This window comes from Rhinolophus ferrumequinum, chromosome 10 (genome assembly GCF_004115265.2).
Source record: "Rhinolophus ferrumequinum isolate MPI-CBG mRhiFer1 chromosome 10, mRhiFer1_v1.p, whole genome shotgun sequence".
NCBI lineage: Eukaryota > Metazoa > Chordata > Mammalia > Chiroptera > Rhinolophidae > Rhinolophus > Rhinolophus ferrumequinum.
Window position 1 is genome coordinate 58,458,301 of NC_046293.1, and position 17,597 is coordinate 58,475,897.

Consider the following 17,597-nt stretch of genomic DNA (forward strand, 5'->3'; position numbering starts at 1 on the left):
TATTGAAAGTAATTATTGATAGGTATATGGTTATTGCCACTTATTGTCAGGAAGAGGGTTGTGGGGAGCGAGGAGGGCGGTTCAGGGTTAAGAAAGACAGTAGCCATGAATAGAGTGAAAGCAGGGCCAAGGGACTGCAGCCTCCAGGACTGAGCCCAGAATTGGGCCTACACATAGTTTTTATTAGTTAGGTGGGGAAGTAAAGGAGATAAAGCTTGTCAATCTCAAGATCTGTGAATCCCATACATTATAATAGGAAACTGATTCAAGCCAATCACCCTTGCCTGCAGGCAGCTGAACCATAAGTCTCAGGATGTTCGTACTTCCCCAAGGGACAAAACCTTTATGCATATGAATAGATAGAGAGCACACCGTTTAATCTCTTCCCTTGCAGGTTGTGGGATGGAACAGAGGCAGAGGCTCTCCTTAACCAGGGGGAAGGTGGGGGCTGTGCCAAGCATTATGACCCCGTGGATTCTCCTGAGGGTCCCCACGTGGCTCCACCTGGCTTGGGTTGCCCGCCCTTGGGGAGTCGTATCTGTCATTGGCTGACCAGCCACCTTTCTGGGGCCAAACAGGGAGACATAAGGTTCAAGCACAAAGGTGAAGCAAAATCCCTGAAACGATCCATCTCACAGACTCCTTGCTTTAGGGACAGGTACAAGGAGACAGACGGGTAGGCTGCTGTGTGGCAACAACTTATTATTTATATTTTTTTATCTTTTTTTTCTTTTTCTTAGAGAAGTCCCTTTAACATTTCTTGTAATAGTGGTTTGATGGTGATGAACTCTTTTAGCTTTTTCTTATCTGGGAACTCCTTATCTGTCCTTCGATGAAAATAATAGCTTTGTTGCTAACACTGATGATATTGATTAAAGGCTCTCTGGAGGAAGAAACTTATAAATACGGACAAGGTAGAGAGAATCTCCTTTGAGTGGACCCAGTAACCATAAGACTAAGAAGAAGGAGAAAAGAAAAACGAAGGATGAGGAGGAGAAGGAGAAAGGAAAATAGTTAGTCATTGCTTAGTTATAGAAGATACCAAAAAGTAATACAGAGGTCCACAATTTGACATATTTTGAAATCCAAAATTTACTAAAATAATTTATACAAGAAAATCTAATATAGCTTCGATTGGCTTTTATGCCTCTACAGCATAGGTCTGAATTAACTTTAACATCTTTGGAATGTACCAATCGGCAAACCTTAATAGCTTTCATTGAAACTGGGGTTCAAATTGGTCATACCTATGACTTCACTAAATTTAAATAAAGTACTTCCTATTCTTTTAGGAGAGTTACCAAATATAAAAGTCTTACCTTAACCATTGGAACTGTTGCCTTGCCTGAAACTCCCCAGGATCACAGCACCCATTGCCCTAAAATATCCCATAGTGGGCATGGCCATTCTGATTCAATGAGTAACACACATACATTTTAAGTTTTGGCAGTTAACCAGCTTGCAAAATAGGATCTGCCATAAACCCACCCCTGGTACTCCCCCAACCCCAAATAAAATAGTTGCTTTGATCTAGTGTAAATTAAAACAGGCTTTCAGGATTGAAACCCATTATATAAAACATATTTTGATAAGAAGTGGTTTTCCCCACCATTTCTCCATTTAACAGCATCATTTGGCTTGACCTTAAACTTGAAAAGAATGAATTGAGACTGCAGATTATAGCAACCTTTATACTGTGGTTGTCCCCATGTACGGACTCCTATCCAATATTATTGAAAAGCCCCACCATCTCAGTTAAATTCCTAAAAACTATTTGATCAGTCAAGGGTTTTTCTGTCACTGACACTATCGAGAAACAACTTGTCTACTCATTACCATCAATGTTTACATGAGCCAAACATCTCTTAGGCCTTTTTGTGTTGTGAAGGAAACACCTTCGTGACTTATAAATTCTACTTAAATCCATTTATGCTTCTACTTGCAAATTGGCCCACTTTGCTGGGGTACCTAACTACAAAAGCCTAGACTGTATCCATATTGCAAGACAATAGGCACTCCCCTTAATGTCTCCCAGACACTCTTTCACTATGGAAGCTTTAAGCCACCTCCTCTCACACTCCTGGACTCTCAGCATCAAACTTGATGACAGTGCATTTCTCCTGGACTTCTGGAGCATAAACTTCTGCACTTCACTCCATTAGAGCATCAGTTGCTGGCTGTATGCTAGGCTCACATAGGCTCTAATCCTATGATTCTCCATAGCCAGCTGCTTATCATGGCTTGGATCTTGAAAGCAGCACCTTGCAAGCTTGGTTCAACCACCAAGTTCTCCTTAATAAAATTTATGTATGTGTGTGTGTGTGTGTGTGTGTGTGTGTGTGTGTGTATACAAATATACATATATATACACACATACACACACACATATACATATATATGTGTATACACATGTATATACATATATAAGTGTCAGATTGGATCCTCTGATTCGTCTCCAGCCCATCTGTCAGATGCATGGTGCTATAGAGGGTCACTCTCCCTTTCACCCCATTGTATCACCTACAGAACTTCTTGGGATTCACTGAATGAATAGCAAAGGGAAATTTTATACCTTACTTATGGTAGCAACATCCTCATACATGATCGAGCTTGTTGGAGAACTACTGCTTCTCATCCCTTAAACAGACTATCTCTGATCAATGACAGAATCCAAGGGCTAGGACAATTGGCTGAGTTTTAGGCAATGATCTTTACAACTAGATTGTATATTTTTATAGATTCTTTGGCCATTGTCAATAGTTTGGGTATCTGGTCCAGCCAAAGGCAGGCAACAACAGTTCCTTATTCAATATTACTGTACTTGGGATAAAGAGTTTCTGGAAACTCTTGCCTCACAGATACTAAAAATATAATTCAAAGTCACACGTATAATTCAAAGTCTACCCATGCTAAAACCACCTACGAGGCCTCATGGATCTACTCCTCAACCCTTCTGAATTTAGACATTATTATTGACACTGAATAGGGCACTCCTTTTACTTCTCAAAATACATTTTCTTGGGCTCTTAAGCAAGACATGCAATGAATCATTTACCTCCCTTGTCAGCACTGGACTATAGGTCTCATAGGCAACAAAATGTTTTAAACAGGTTCAAATTCAATTAAAAGAAACTTGGCACATGTTAGTCGTCAAACATCAAGGTGAATTGTAATTGAATCTAACTTGATTTTTGATGTTTGACGGCTGACAGCTTTCAAGCTCCCTGACTCCCACTTCACCCTCTGCTCCACGTCGGGTCAATCTTGTAAGACAGCCTGGGTGCTCTCTCCTTTAGCATTAATGTCAAGATCAAGCCATGCCAGGTGTGTGGGAAACCTTGCTCCAGGCCCACCCCCCTCACCAATAGAAAAAATGAGCTCGTCCCCTTTCCTCACTCTCTAAAGTCATTTTCGGACCAGGTTTGGAAGCCGCTCTGTTTTTCCAAGAAAACCGTTTCATACCCTGTTGGTGAATATGTGGCATCTGATGGTAACTTCACGTCTGAACCAAATTTTGATTAGGGTCCTCTATCTATCCTGCTTTTATGAAGTGGCTACAATAAAAACATCGTGCACCAGATGTCATGCTTTCTATTTGAGAACTCAGAGAAACAAAAATCCATTTCATCAAAAATATCTAAGGCTGAAACCACAATGGTTATCTGATCATCCTAACAATTACTGAGATTCCCTCATAACTGAAACACTATTGCTGTTATAGAAGAGTATTTTTAAACAAAGGGATAAAATAAGATGTTTAACAACAACACTAAGAGTGTTACTGTCCTTGTGAATAACCACAAACAATATGCTTGGAAGAGAAGAAACAGTTTCCGGGTGTCCTGTTCTACATTACTAAAGTCAATTGATTTTTATTGTATTGCTTACTTTGGTTCTAAGTGCATTATAAAAAAGTTTGGAATCATTCATTTTTTTTCCTTTCTAATTATTGTATTGAATACAAATATGATACTTGTACAATTTGCACAACTTCTATTGAATTTCTGACCCTTAGAAATAAGCATATCATTTGCATGTCTATTTTTAGAAGTCATTTCCACCTACCAGTTAATCACTAATCAACTAGTACCCGTGAGAGCTTGATAGCAAAAAATAAAATAAAATAAAAAGAGAGAAAAAAAAATAAACCAAATGAAATTTGCTTTCAACAGTGGAGAATACAATGAAACCTGTAAGATTAAACCTATGTTTTAGTAGTAACTAGAACATTTTGATTCCCAAATCATGGTAAGAATAATGCCCCCTCCCCCACCCACAGAATCTCAAAGCGCACTGAGTAGTACCATTTTCAGTTGCATATCACTTCCCCTCATACGTCCAGGAATGTGTGGTGCTAATAGTGTCCCAAAAGATAGTTCTGCTGGGCTTTTTTTGCCTCACCATGATGAGAAAGGAACTCAGTTTTTCCTAGAAGCCCTTCTTTAAGGAGTCATTGAACTTCTTGTACTACAGCCAAGTTCTAGAGAACTGAAACCTACACAAACTTAAGAAATCTGTTTGCTGCGCAACTGCTGGACATGCTCTTCCACTACAGCATCAGTTGGACCTGGAACCATGTGTGCAAGATGAAGTCCTTGGGTCGGCTTCCAGGTCAGCCATTTCCTCCACCACTGTGTGAAAAGATGCTCAGACGACAGGAAGTTTTTACGATGTGAAATAATATGATTTCCCCCACGTCGTGATAAAGTTCAGCCAAATGGCACCCCATACTGAGGATGACCTAAATTCCCAATATTAAAAACAAACGTTGCATTTACTCACACTCTCGTTTTCAGAGTAAAGTCTGCCCACCACTGGATTAGGTGATGTAGCCAACCCAGAATAATCATACATTTTTTAGTTGATCAGAAAGAAACACTTAATGAATTATATTCAATTATGGCTGTTTCTTTGTTAAGTTACCCATGTCTAATATCTAATCTGTATTTAACTTATTCCTACTTTCTTAAAGAATAAATGTCGTTTTTGCTGTTGTGATGGTATGTAATAAGATGTTATACATTTCGGCTTATATTTTGGTAGCATTCTTAGTATTATAAGTGTTATTTTATGTATGTGTGTATGTATTTATATATTTTTCTTTTACCAATAAAAGTATAGATTTATGAAAAGTGAAAATGTATTATTAATAGTAAAATAAAATACCATTGCTAAGGTTTTTCTATTTACAGTTTTCTTCTGCTAGATTTCTATTAATAAGATCTTAATATTTGTGTCTTTATTCATGCTGTGTGCATAGCCTATTTGCACCTGTGGAAATTCTATTTCAAGGTCTGCTTCTCCATGAAAATTTCCCCAAGCTCTTTATTTAGAATAAACCATCTCCTGTCTTTAAACATATCATAGAACATCTTCAGCTTTGTTGTAGAATATTGTATTCTTTCTTGCTGTGGACATGCCTATAAATTACACTGTGAACCATGAACTACGGTTTTTTTCAGCTTTGAATTCTTCACATCTATCAATATACTAGCTCACTGCTCTTCTACATAGTTCCTAATAGTTGAGTTGAAATCACAGCAATGGTACAAATGTCTTAACATTGTCTTAAGCTTGAATAAAGGTAAGCAGCATTGATGGAGAAGGGGCCATTGCATGTTCATTGACTTCCAAATGCGGAGTCTCATAAACATAAGAACATATGACTATATACTCAGTACATATTTGTAGAATGAATTTATAGTCTTATTTGAATTGTAAGACTGTCAGTTGCGACTGTAGGATTCATGCTACCCCTTGATAAAATTTGCCATTACATGTGACTTTAAAAAACTTTAAATTTATTACAAATGAAAAATAGTATTTTTGATAAATTTAACTTTTGAAGACATGATTAAGAGTATAAATAAAAGAGTTAGTTTATAAGCATTTGCAGGGTTATGATAGTAATGATTCGGTTTGCTAGATGTTGAGTTAAAACTGTCATCTTTATTCTGATAAATGTTTCTCGAACAAATTGAAAGAGGAATTCGCAAATAGCGTTTCATAAACCTTTAAAAGTAAAATTGTCATTAGTTATATAGACAAAAATCAACACAAAAAGTAAAAACTGTTACTTCACTAAGCTTTTATCTATCCAAAGACAGAATATTATTAACAATAATTCATGTCATTATAATCATAAAGTTGATGGTAATAACTAACATTTAGTTTGCTCATACTAATTTCCTAATTCCCAGTGGGTTAGTTGTAGCCTATTATTAAAGTAGACTACCCCTATTTTTCAAAGGAAAAAAGTACTGGTAAGTTTTTGTCAATGTTATGTAGTAATTGGCTAGGCTGAGACTTGAACCCATCTTTATGTTTCTACAACACCTGTGGTTTTAGAGCTGCACTAAAAATGATTTATTCTGACTCGCATTGAATACCTTACATCTAATTTCTCAACATGTCCCAATTTGGACATTTTGGACCTATTATTATTCAAATATTTTACCGTTCCTCATCTCCATACCCTTACTGAAGTGACTTTTACCTCCAGGCATCTCAATTTCTAGAAGAACCTCACTCAACATCTAACATCCACCTCAGTTTTAAAAGATCTTTCCTGATTTTGTCAATTGGATGTAAAATATTTTCCTTGAAAATGCAAAATAAATTTCTATCTCTTATGGTCCAAATCATATCTTATTTACCCTTTAGTCATTTCTATCTCCCTATGTTTTCTTCCCTCCTCCACCAAAAAACCATAACCTTCTAGACCACAGGAATTATATGCATTGCCCATTATTCTATCTACTGTGAAATCTGGCACAATAGAGTAATAATATTTTATGTTTTTAGAGTCCTATGTGGTTTAAATACTTTCAAAAAGTTCCTGATGATATAAAGAATAGTTTTATCAAAATTAGAATTTTCCAAACTGATAGGGCCTGCATCTAAAATGGCGTGCATAGAGAATCCAATCATTAGGCAGAATTGGGTTAACGGACTTCTAAGGCATCTCATCTTCCCTGATACTCTACAGCTTGATCTTCACAACAACTTTGTGAAGCAAGCAGAAGAGCCATTTAAGAAGACATATTTTTCTACTAGACTATTAATACCCAAGGTACCAAAATATAAGCACCTCAGAAATGCTTATATCTCTGATTATATTTATGTGGAATGTTCACTGATTGCTTTTGCCAATCGTCTGGAATAGTGGTTTTTAAATTATTACTGTGGAGTCGAAGGACCTGGTGTGATTCACAAGGAGCAGAAGGTTTCCAGCACCTCATCCCATCAGCTAACTAACAGAAGCATTACTTTATTTATTAAATATATTGGAGTTGTGGGCAAAATATTTTATTATAAAAAGTTTTCTCAAGGGAAAAAAAGGAGGAAGAAAGGAACAGAGAGAGAGAGAGAAGGAGGAGAGGGAAGGAAGATGGACAAAGAGAAGGAGGAGGAGAACAAAGGAAAGAAAAGAGGAGGGAAGAGAGAGAGGAGGAAGGAAGGTAAGAAGGAAGAAAAGAAGGAAGGAAGGAAAGCAGGAACAAAGGGAGAGAGGGAGGAAAGAAGGAACGGAGGACGGAAGGCTGGTTATACGCACAGATCTAAGGAATTAAAGGCACAAGGAGGAATAGAAACTCTCACAAGCTTTCCTAACAAATGATGACTAAGAAATTAAAACTACTTCACACACATAATTCAGGTAAATATGTAAACAGAGAGATAAAAATAAATGTTCCACAAAGGAATTATGTATATGCTCATATTTACCTTTTTACTAATATATGAATTGATAGAAGGGAACAAATTTTTATCAAGCATTATTTCCAAGCAAAACATGCTGAGGAAAAGACTAACTTGGGAGCACTAAGAGTTAATTACCTTTTCTGTCTGCTTATTCATTGTCAGAAAAAAAGGGGATATGTACTATTATATTTTCTTTCTTCTACCCGTTAAAAATCTATGCTGTGAGGATGTATCAGAAATTGAATCCCTTGAATTAGAGCAAAGAAATAAAATACTCTGACCTTTAGAGTATTCTCTTATTTTTGAGTGAAATGACATTTCCTTGGGTTACTTTATCATAGCTTTATATTCCTTACGTGTATTATACAGAAATTTAACTTTTAGTTATTTTTACTGGGACTGTATCTCTGATGCACATGAAACCTGTACTCGAGGTTTGAGGTTTGGGGGATGGCACAAAAGAGAAGACTAAACAATAATGTTACCGGTACAGAGTCACATAGAATGAAGCTAGTCTTATTTCACTGATTGTATGACTTCCAAAGAGAAAGTAGTCTAGGACCTTGTGGGGACAGAGCCCCAAAAAGCAGTTTCCAGGCTCTCGGCCTCACATAGAAAGGTGCTGGCTCAGGTAGTAAATGGCCATCGACTGTGATCAAATGGCCATCAGCTGTGGCTAGTTGGCCGTCAGCTGTAACCAGTGAGCCATTGGCCATGAATATAACTGCCGTGGCTACGCTAGCAAAAAAGGGGAGCTAGCAAGAAGATGGTGGCTGAGCCTCAAGTGGCACAGTGAGGGTTGAGAATTGTGTGGCTCCTGGTTCCTGTGTCTCCAACCCAGTCGCCAGTGAGAGTATAGTGGTATGACTCCCCATCTATGGCTCCATGGGTGTTCCTTTTTGCCCTCACCATGTCCTGCGTTCTTGTGTGGGGAGCGGGACCAGAGACCCTGCCGGGCGCCCCGCATGACAGACCTTTTGAAATGTCCACCAAGAAGCAATTTAAGGTAGTGGTTAGGAACTTGTGTCCTGGAGTAGGATTGTCTGTGTTCTCTAATTCTAATTTTATATCTTACTATCTAACTTAACTGTCAATGCTTCAGTTTCATCATTTGTAAAATAAGGATTATGATATGTCTCTCATAGATTTGTCGTTGATAGAATCAGAAAATCCCCACAAGAAGCTTAGAATAATACCAGAATACATATCAAATTCTTGGAAAAGGTTAGTCAATATCATCCTCATGGGCTACATCAGTACAAATAAATGAACACATAAAATGATAGTACCCACTGTCCTCCACGGCAAGACTTTTGTCACTTTGCATTGAGCACTTGTGATAAACTTCAACATAAATGTGGGACAAAAGAAAACAATATCATATACAATATAAAACTGAGTTAGAATCCCTGATGTCACCTTGAACAACTTTAAAATCAGTTTCTTTATAGGCTGCCTCTCTAGAGTGGCTACAAGAAAAAGCATCTTTGAGAGCCATGTAACCACTTTGCTCATGTGTAGTAAAAATTCTATGAAGTATAGGGTGAAGATAAACTGTATCTGAAATACTCCAGACATACTGAAGGAGAGAAAAATTAATGTAACATCTCAGGTCACCTTTAGAGCAGCTTATACTGGGGAATTTTACAAAGTATCATTGGAGGTCCTTTGTAAATCATAAGAAAATTTTATTTTAATAATCATTCTTTATTCACCCTTCCTTGATTTTCTTTGTGGTGTTTTTGAGGTGCATTTTTCTACAAGTATATATATATATATATATATATATATATATATACACACACACATATATTTTCTTTTTTATGTATGTATATTGTTTATCCTTTTCATTTAATTTATGAGTATCCTATATTAGTGAAATGATTACTTTAAATTTAGTTTTTGTAAAGTTGCTTTCATTAATCAATCTATATTTATAGTTTCCCTGTCATCAGATGTTTTTATACAGTTACATTTTGTTTTATTTATTCTCCTTTCATTCATCTTTTGATGTGTTTATCTTCTATAATAGATACCATATTTGGCTCATCTTTTGAAATGTGTTATTATAACACTATCATGTATACAAAACGTCGAAGTTTTGTTCTCATATTTTCAAGCTCTTTGTCATGGCCTCTAACAATTAATTTATAAGCTATTTTATCCATAAACAAAATCTCAAAAATCCTGTTATGGCATGCTTGTTTATTTATATATCTCTATTCTAATCATATTTACTCTTTATTTGTTTTGGAGACTTAAATTATTTTTCATGACAATGGATTTTGATTCTTTAAGAATAAATAAAAGGTTAATGAATCTGCATAGTCTTAATTTCAAAGAACATTACTATTGTTTGTCATTATTTATGAAGTCATTAGATTTAGGTAGTCAGCCCTGATTACGGGAAGGAAGCCTCAACAAAATTAATAGAGTTGAGGTCTTTTTCTATGTTGTCATCTACCTCATTGTAGCTTGCACATTTGTAAATAAAAATAGTGTTTTACTTCCATAGTAATTAAACAGAAAGGATTAAAAACTATGAATTCTTTGAGTTTCTTGGATTAAAGTTCTCATGAATTTAGTAACTTTATAGTTATTAGGTATTTTATACATTATCTTGCATTTTATATGACCTTTAAATAAAAAATGTATATTCGGTTTCTATTTTATACTTAATAAATAGCAAAGTAAGTATTTCTAAAAGTCAAAGATTAGAATGAAAAGTTGATCTTAAATCAGTTAAACTGGATATAATTTGATCATTATTTGTGTTTTCCTTTATACTGAGTACATTTTCCTTCAGTGACAGTGACTCGCTTCATACTTTATAGTGCTTTGTTGATTTTCCTTTTATTCAGCCCCCTCAATTACAGTCTATAAATACACATATGTATATTTAAATTATTATAGAATTCATATTTTAAGTCACTAAATCTCTAAAATTAAGGAGCTTATTGTATTTTGCTTTCTAGTTTCAAATATTAAAACATAAAAAGTGAAACTGCCAACTTAATATTAAATTTGAAGGTTAAATTTATAGAATAAATTAAGTATTTTCAGAAATCTCAGTACAGAATTGACAGGTTCTAGAGGTTGAGCTAATAATCTTGACATGGTTTGATGATCACTTGGTTTATTCTTATTACTTGTTTTCATTTTTATTTATAAATCTAAACTGAATGAAAGTGTTACCTTTAGACGGTACAATAGAGCTGTTAACAGAAGCGACACATTCACTCACTTCCTATAACCCTGGACACTTATCTTGCTTTAAAATGCTAATTTTTCATGCTTTGAGCCTCTTACTAAGCAGTGAATGTTTATCTGTGTAAAATTCATTTCTGTTTCTGTTGGAATGTTCTTTGGAGTCAGTGGTGCCACCACTGAGAAGTCCTGAATGTGCTTTGTAGGTATCTTTGTTCTGCGTGGAGTATTCTCAGAGATTACATTTTTAGTTTTGGCTACCATGGCTTCTTCTAAAACCATTAAAATCCCATCAAGTTGGTCCACCATAAACTTTGCATCTTCCTCAGTGACGTACACAGGGGTTTTTATTTTAATCACATTTTTATGAAGTTCAACAGCACTGAGCACCACTCACTTTTCTTTCATCTTGTAGATGACGTGTCATGTTTCCACTGTGGCGGTCTTTTTCTGATGTCTCTTAATTAAGTCAATTCCAATAAAAAGGCCAACACCACTAATATCTCCTCTCAGACTGTGTTTAGCATTCCTTTTATTTGGTAATTCAGTAAGATAATATGCTATTCTTGTGACATTTCCTTGACGGTCTCAGTTCTCGGTAACATCCAGGATGCCCGAACCAACAGTACAAGATAGTGGGTTTCCTTCACAGAATATTGAAATACTCCATCCCATAGCTGCTGAAGGCTTCTGCTGTTTCCTTGGTTGTTATCACAGGTGTCAATGGGTGGCCTTTACCCACTGGTTTTCTCATTGTACTGATGTCTAGAACAAAGACTTAACCATGTATTTGGAAGCTCCAGACATGTTTCTCAGTTTGGTCAAAGCCTCATCTTACTGTTTGTTTAATTAATATTTAGAGCATGCCAAAACAAATCTAATTAATGTTCCATTTTTTAATAAACTAGAGAATAGCTTTATGTTAAAACTGGTCATTTAGGAAACATGTAGCTATTTTAGTTATAAGACAGGAGTTTTATTATTTTGAATTTGGGATCTAAATTTGTGAAATGTGAAAATCAAAAAAACTGTCAGAGGAAAAAGATAAACGTAAGTTGCAAGCATCCAAATATAAATTATAATATTCAATTATGCAGGAAATAGTTACACATGATATTCTAAAACACAAACACACACATGCACATATACACTTGGCAATAAGTGACAAAAATATTAGAAACTTTTAACTTTTACAAAAATCAATAGTATTTTTCAAGGATAATTTACAAATAATTTAAAAAGTCCAGAGAATTAAAATTATATTTGTAATAAGAGGAAACTGTTACTTGGGCACAGAATAACTACTATGAGGTGTGATCACAAAATATGGTGAATGTTTAAATTTTAAAAAAATGATCACAGTAAAAGACACATTGCCATTAATCCCCCTTAAAATACTTCCCTTTGCTTCAAACACACTTTTCCCATTGTTCTAGGCACTTTCTGGAGGAGTTCTAGAAGTCCTCTTTCGTGAGTGTTTTTACTTCATCTTCCATCATGACAATGCTCTGTGTCACACATCTCTTTTGGTGTGGCAATTTCTGTCAAATAAAAACATTACGGTGTGTCCTCATCCACCTTATTCACTGGATCTACGAGTAGCACCGTGCAACTTCTGGCTCTTCCCCAAAGTCAAAATAACCACGAAAGGTAAATGTTTTGAATCGATCCAGGACATCAAGGAAGCCACAACAACACAACTAAAGATACTCGCGAAAGACAGCTTACAAAACTGCTTCAGAAAGTGGCAAGAATGATGGGATAAGTGTATTTGAAGCAAGAGAGAGTATTTTGAGGGGGATTAATAGCAATGTGTCTTTTACTGTAATAATTATTTTGTTTAAACATTCACCATATTTTGTGATCACACCTCATATTTAGCAGAGAAAACTCAAATTCTAGTTACTCTTTTTTTATTGTTGTTGTCATATCATACATTTAACAATTTGCAGTAAAGGAGTCACAAGACTTTTTTTTCCTTGTGAATAAATCTATCACATTTAGCCAATTTTGTTAAATTTTAAGTACATTTCATTGCTTCTATCTAACTCATTATTTGTACTTATTATAAACCCAGTAACACAAAATTTATTTTATGTGTAACTTCTACACTTCTTATACATCTTCAAGTATATTTCATTATTACTTTTATATCTTGATACAACCAAACCTTTCTTTCTTTAAAAAAAAAAATCCTTTTTATCTCTCTTTTTTCCTAGATAAACAATAAATATCCATTTATCTTCATGTACACCTACTACATTACACACTTTTTTTTTTACATTTGTTCAAAATGAACAGGTATGGAACATGATCCAAATCCATAAATATGTCCTCTTTAACTGAAGGCTACTCTATAATATATTATATATGATCACAGATTATATTTTCTATAAATGTAATTTATCAGTTAATTTTAGATTAAGGTCTTATAGCTAAAAAGAATCTGGAAACTGCTATTTAAATTTATCTATTTATCCTTATTTTTATGGCTTGAACAAGGTAGGAACTTTATAAGAATGAGTTATTTCTTTTAGATGACACAATTTTTTTTATATAAACAGTTTTCTAGAAAAATATATTTTGCTTCATCCATAAAATCAATATGAAAATTTAGAGTTCCAATCATGTTAAAATGTCTTTGTGTGTGTGTGTGAAAACTTTTAAGACCTATTCTCCTTGCAGTTTTCAAATATAAAATACAGTATTGTTAACTATAGTCACTATGTTGTACATTAAATACCAAGAACCCATTCTTCTTGTAACTGGAAACTTGAATCCTTTGGACCACTTTCACACATTTTCTCTACTACCTACCACTACTTCTGGCAAGCACCAATCTGCTGTCAGTTTCTAGGAGATTGGTTTATTTAAATTTCACATATAAGTGAGATCATATAGTATTTGTGTTTTTCTGGCTTATTTCACTTAGCATGCCCTCAACATCCATCCATGTTGTTGCAAGTGGCAGGATGTCCTTTTTTATGGCTGGAGAGTATTTCATTTTTTATATATCACGTTTTCTTTATCCATTCATCCATCGATGGATGCTTAGATTGGTTCCTTGTCTTGGCCATTGTAAATAATGTTGCAATAAACATGGGAGTGCAGATATTTCTTTGAGGTAGTGATTTAATTTCCTTCAGTTGCTGGATCATATGGCAGTTCTATTTTTAATATTTTGAGGAATCTCCATACTATTTTCCATGGTGGCTGCACCAATTTACATTGTCATGAAAAGTGCACAAGTATTCCTTATTCTTCATATCCTCACCAGCACTTGTTATCTCCTGTCTTTTTGATAATAACCATTTTAACAGGCATAAGGTGATATCTCATTGTAGTTTTGATTTGGATTTTCATGGTGATTACTGATGTCGGGCAACTTTTAATGTATCTGTTGGCCATTTGGATATCTTTGGAAAAATATGTTCAGATCCTTTGCCCATTTTTAAACCAAGTTATTTGATTTTTTGCTATTGAGTATAATGACATTTTTTTACAGAAATTGAAAAAATCACTTTAAAATTTGTATGGTAACACAAAAGACCCAAATAGTCAAAACAATCCTGAGAACAAACAAAAATGCAGACATCACATTTCCTGATTTCAAAGCATATTTCAAAGCTCTAGTAATCAAAAAAGTATGGTACTGGTTAAAAAACCAGACACATAGACCCCTGGAACAGAACTGAGATCCCAGAAAAAAAAAACAAAAACATGCATATATTATCAACTGATTTTTGACTGGTATTTGAGAAGGGAACAATAAACTCAATAGAGAAAAGATAGTCTATTAAATAAATGATGTTGGGAAAATTGGATGTTCACAGGCAAAAGAATGAAGCTAGACCCATATCTTAATGCCATTCACAAAAATTACTTTGGAATGATTAAAGACTTAAATATAAGACCTGAAACCATAAAATTCCTAGAATAAAACAAAAGGAAAAAGTTCATTGATGTTCTTCTTGACAATGATTTCATGGATATATAGCAAAAGCACAAGCAAAAAAATAAAAGTAAACAAGTGAGACTATATCAAACCAAAAAGCTTCTGCATAGCAAAAGAAATGATAAACAAAATATAGAGGCAACCTACAGAATGGGAGGAAATATTTGTAAACTACATATCTGATGAGGGGTTAATATCTAAAATATATAAGGAACTCATAGAGTTCTTAGTCTTGAACAAAGTAGAATATCATTTACACCGTAATATAATTAGGAAGAAGATATAAAGAATTGTTTTAAAACCAATATTAGTAACTCTAATTTTTAAAAAGAGCCTTATATTTATTAGAAATAATAAATTAACTTAAAAAAATTATAAACCTCTGTATTTACAAATTATATTTTAAAAAACTCTAAATTATGTTTCAAAGTTCTGAGTATCACATTTTTCCTATCTCTAACCAAAACCATGGCTATTGGCTTAATTCACTGAATTTTAGAATATTTTTTACAGAAAAAAAATATTTACTGTCTAGCCTTTTACAGAGTTGTGGTTTTTTTGGGGGGGGAAAAGGGGAGTTTTCTTTAGAAGAGTCAAAATATTTAAAGCATGGAAAATTGTGCTTTTAAAAAGATTTCTTGAATGGTTTTATTTTAAATTTATAATTAAATCCTAAATATGTTTTAATTAGAACCCAACCTCCAGTAGATTATAAGTGCCCTTAAAATGTGATTTATTGATTATTTGTTTTATAGAGCCTCTCAAGTGAAAAACCTCGTTCATATAAAAAGTTCCTCAAACTGTCATGGCAATTACAAATTGCCCTTGATTAAATTATGCCAATTAAAGAGATTTGCACATAAGTTAGAATTGTAACATGAGACATGAAGGAAGCAGGCTTTTAGTCTGAAGGGAACACAGATTTAAGAAACTTAAAAACTTAGCAGTTGCCAGTAAGGATTATAGCTGTGAAACCACATATCTTCAAAACCTGGTCATCACCAAAGACTAGTGGCCCAAAAGAGCCCCTAACACTGGCAGAGGGAATTGAATAAAATGTTCTCAGGAACACAAAGATAATACTGAGGAATGTCCTTATAAGATTTTGAAAAGGTGAACTGATGTAACATTTGCCCAAAGGACACCGGTGTGACAGGGTATTTTGAAGTTGTCAGCTTCTAATGGAGTTTTTCTGACCACTATCCGTCACCTGCCCTTTGAACTTCATCTTATAAAAAGGGGTCAGCAAGCTACAGCCAGCAGTCTAAATCCAGACCAACATTTATTTGTGTAAATCAGGTTTTGTTGGAACACAGTCTCATGCATGCATTACATGTTGTCTATAGTTGTTTTCATGCTACAATACAGATTTGAGTAGTTGTAGCAAAGACTGGTCTACAGAGCGTAAAATATTTACTATCTGGCCTTATGCAGAAAGACATTTGTTGAATCTTGTTAGAGATATAAAACCTTATAGACAATAGACAAGTTGAGAGGACGGTTAGTGACAAATGAATGCTTTGGAGGATTCACACACACACACACACACACACACACACACAAAAGTGTACAAATTTGACCAATACCATAAAATCTTTTCTCAGGATGAAGATGAAAACTTAATACTGAAGATTGTGAAATATTGAAGCTCAGATTAAGCATACGACTTACTTAATACTCAAGGGCAGGGTGGCTTCAGCAGAGGAAGGCTCCAGGTATCTCATATGTGCACACGGTTATAGAGTTGAGTTTCCTGTCAGCCTCAGAGGGACTTGGCCGACTCTTGCTGGGAACTCTACTTGCTAAGCTTCACCAGCCCAAGAGTATCAGTAATAATCTAGCCTTAGGTTTATTAGCTTGCTACAGCAAAGGAAAAGGCAAACCACGAGGAACCGTGAGGATTCTCAAAATGGGGAATCAGGGAAGGTTATTTATAGTATTTTGGGTGCTGAAATTAGTCACAGAATGGTATGCACAGGGAATGAATGGATTTTGCAAAATGGGGAGATGCTGGAAGATCAGTGGTCTCACCCGTAAAAATACATGTCTCGATAGGATTACTATGAGATCAGTTGGTCTGTATTTTAGTCTGGCTTATACATGTCTGAATAAATTGGTGTTAAAAGCTTGAGCTTAGATAAGTGTATGTTGCATGTCATGCTCTCATAGATACAGTTTTGTAAGTCCTAATACAGTTTTGAAACTATTTTTTTTGTTTGTTTGTTTCAAGTTTCAGTATAAGAATATATGCTCGTACACTGGAATCATAAACAGCACATTCAAGTTTGTGGGAAGAAGATGCAGTTGAGGATGTGTACAGCTGCTATTTGCACTTTTCTTAAACTGGTCCAGCCTAGTTTTTAAGATGCCCACTCCTCCCTCCTTTGACCTAGAAACAATCACTGATAAGAGTGAAGAATGGAGTCCCCAAACACTAAATGCTCCTGCCAAGATCTCTCCTTTCCCCCCAACCCCCGATATATTCTACTTTATCCCACTATTTTCTGCTTTAAACTCTGGGGGAATTCTCAATGTTCCTTTTAGTATGTCACCTCCAAAAACCCAGGTCTCCCTGGGTATGTCTTATGTTTCAATGATAGATTGTGAGCTTACAATCCATTTCCACATGAGTATTTTTTATACTCTATTTGTTTTACTTTTTTATAGCCCTTATCATCACCTGATATAATATGTACATATTTCACTTTTTTTTTTTTAATATTGGTGTTCCCTT

General features: G+C 34.8%; 1 pseudogene; it reads right to left on the reverse strand.

The window, feature by feature from the left end:
- Positions 1–10,990: 10,990 nt before the first annotated feature.
- LOC117028839 (ethanolamine-phosphate phospho-lyase-like) lies at positions 10,991–13,709 on the reverse strand (annotated as a pseudogene).
- Positions 13,710–17,597: the final 3,888 nt, after the last annotated feature.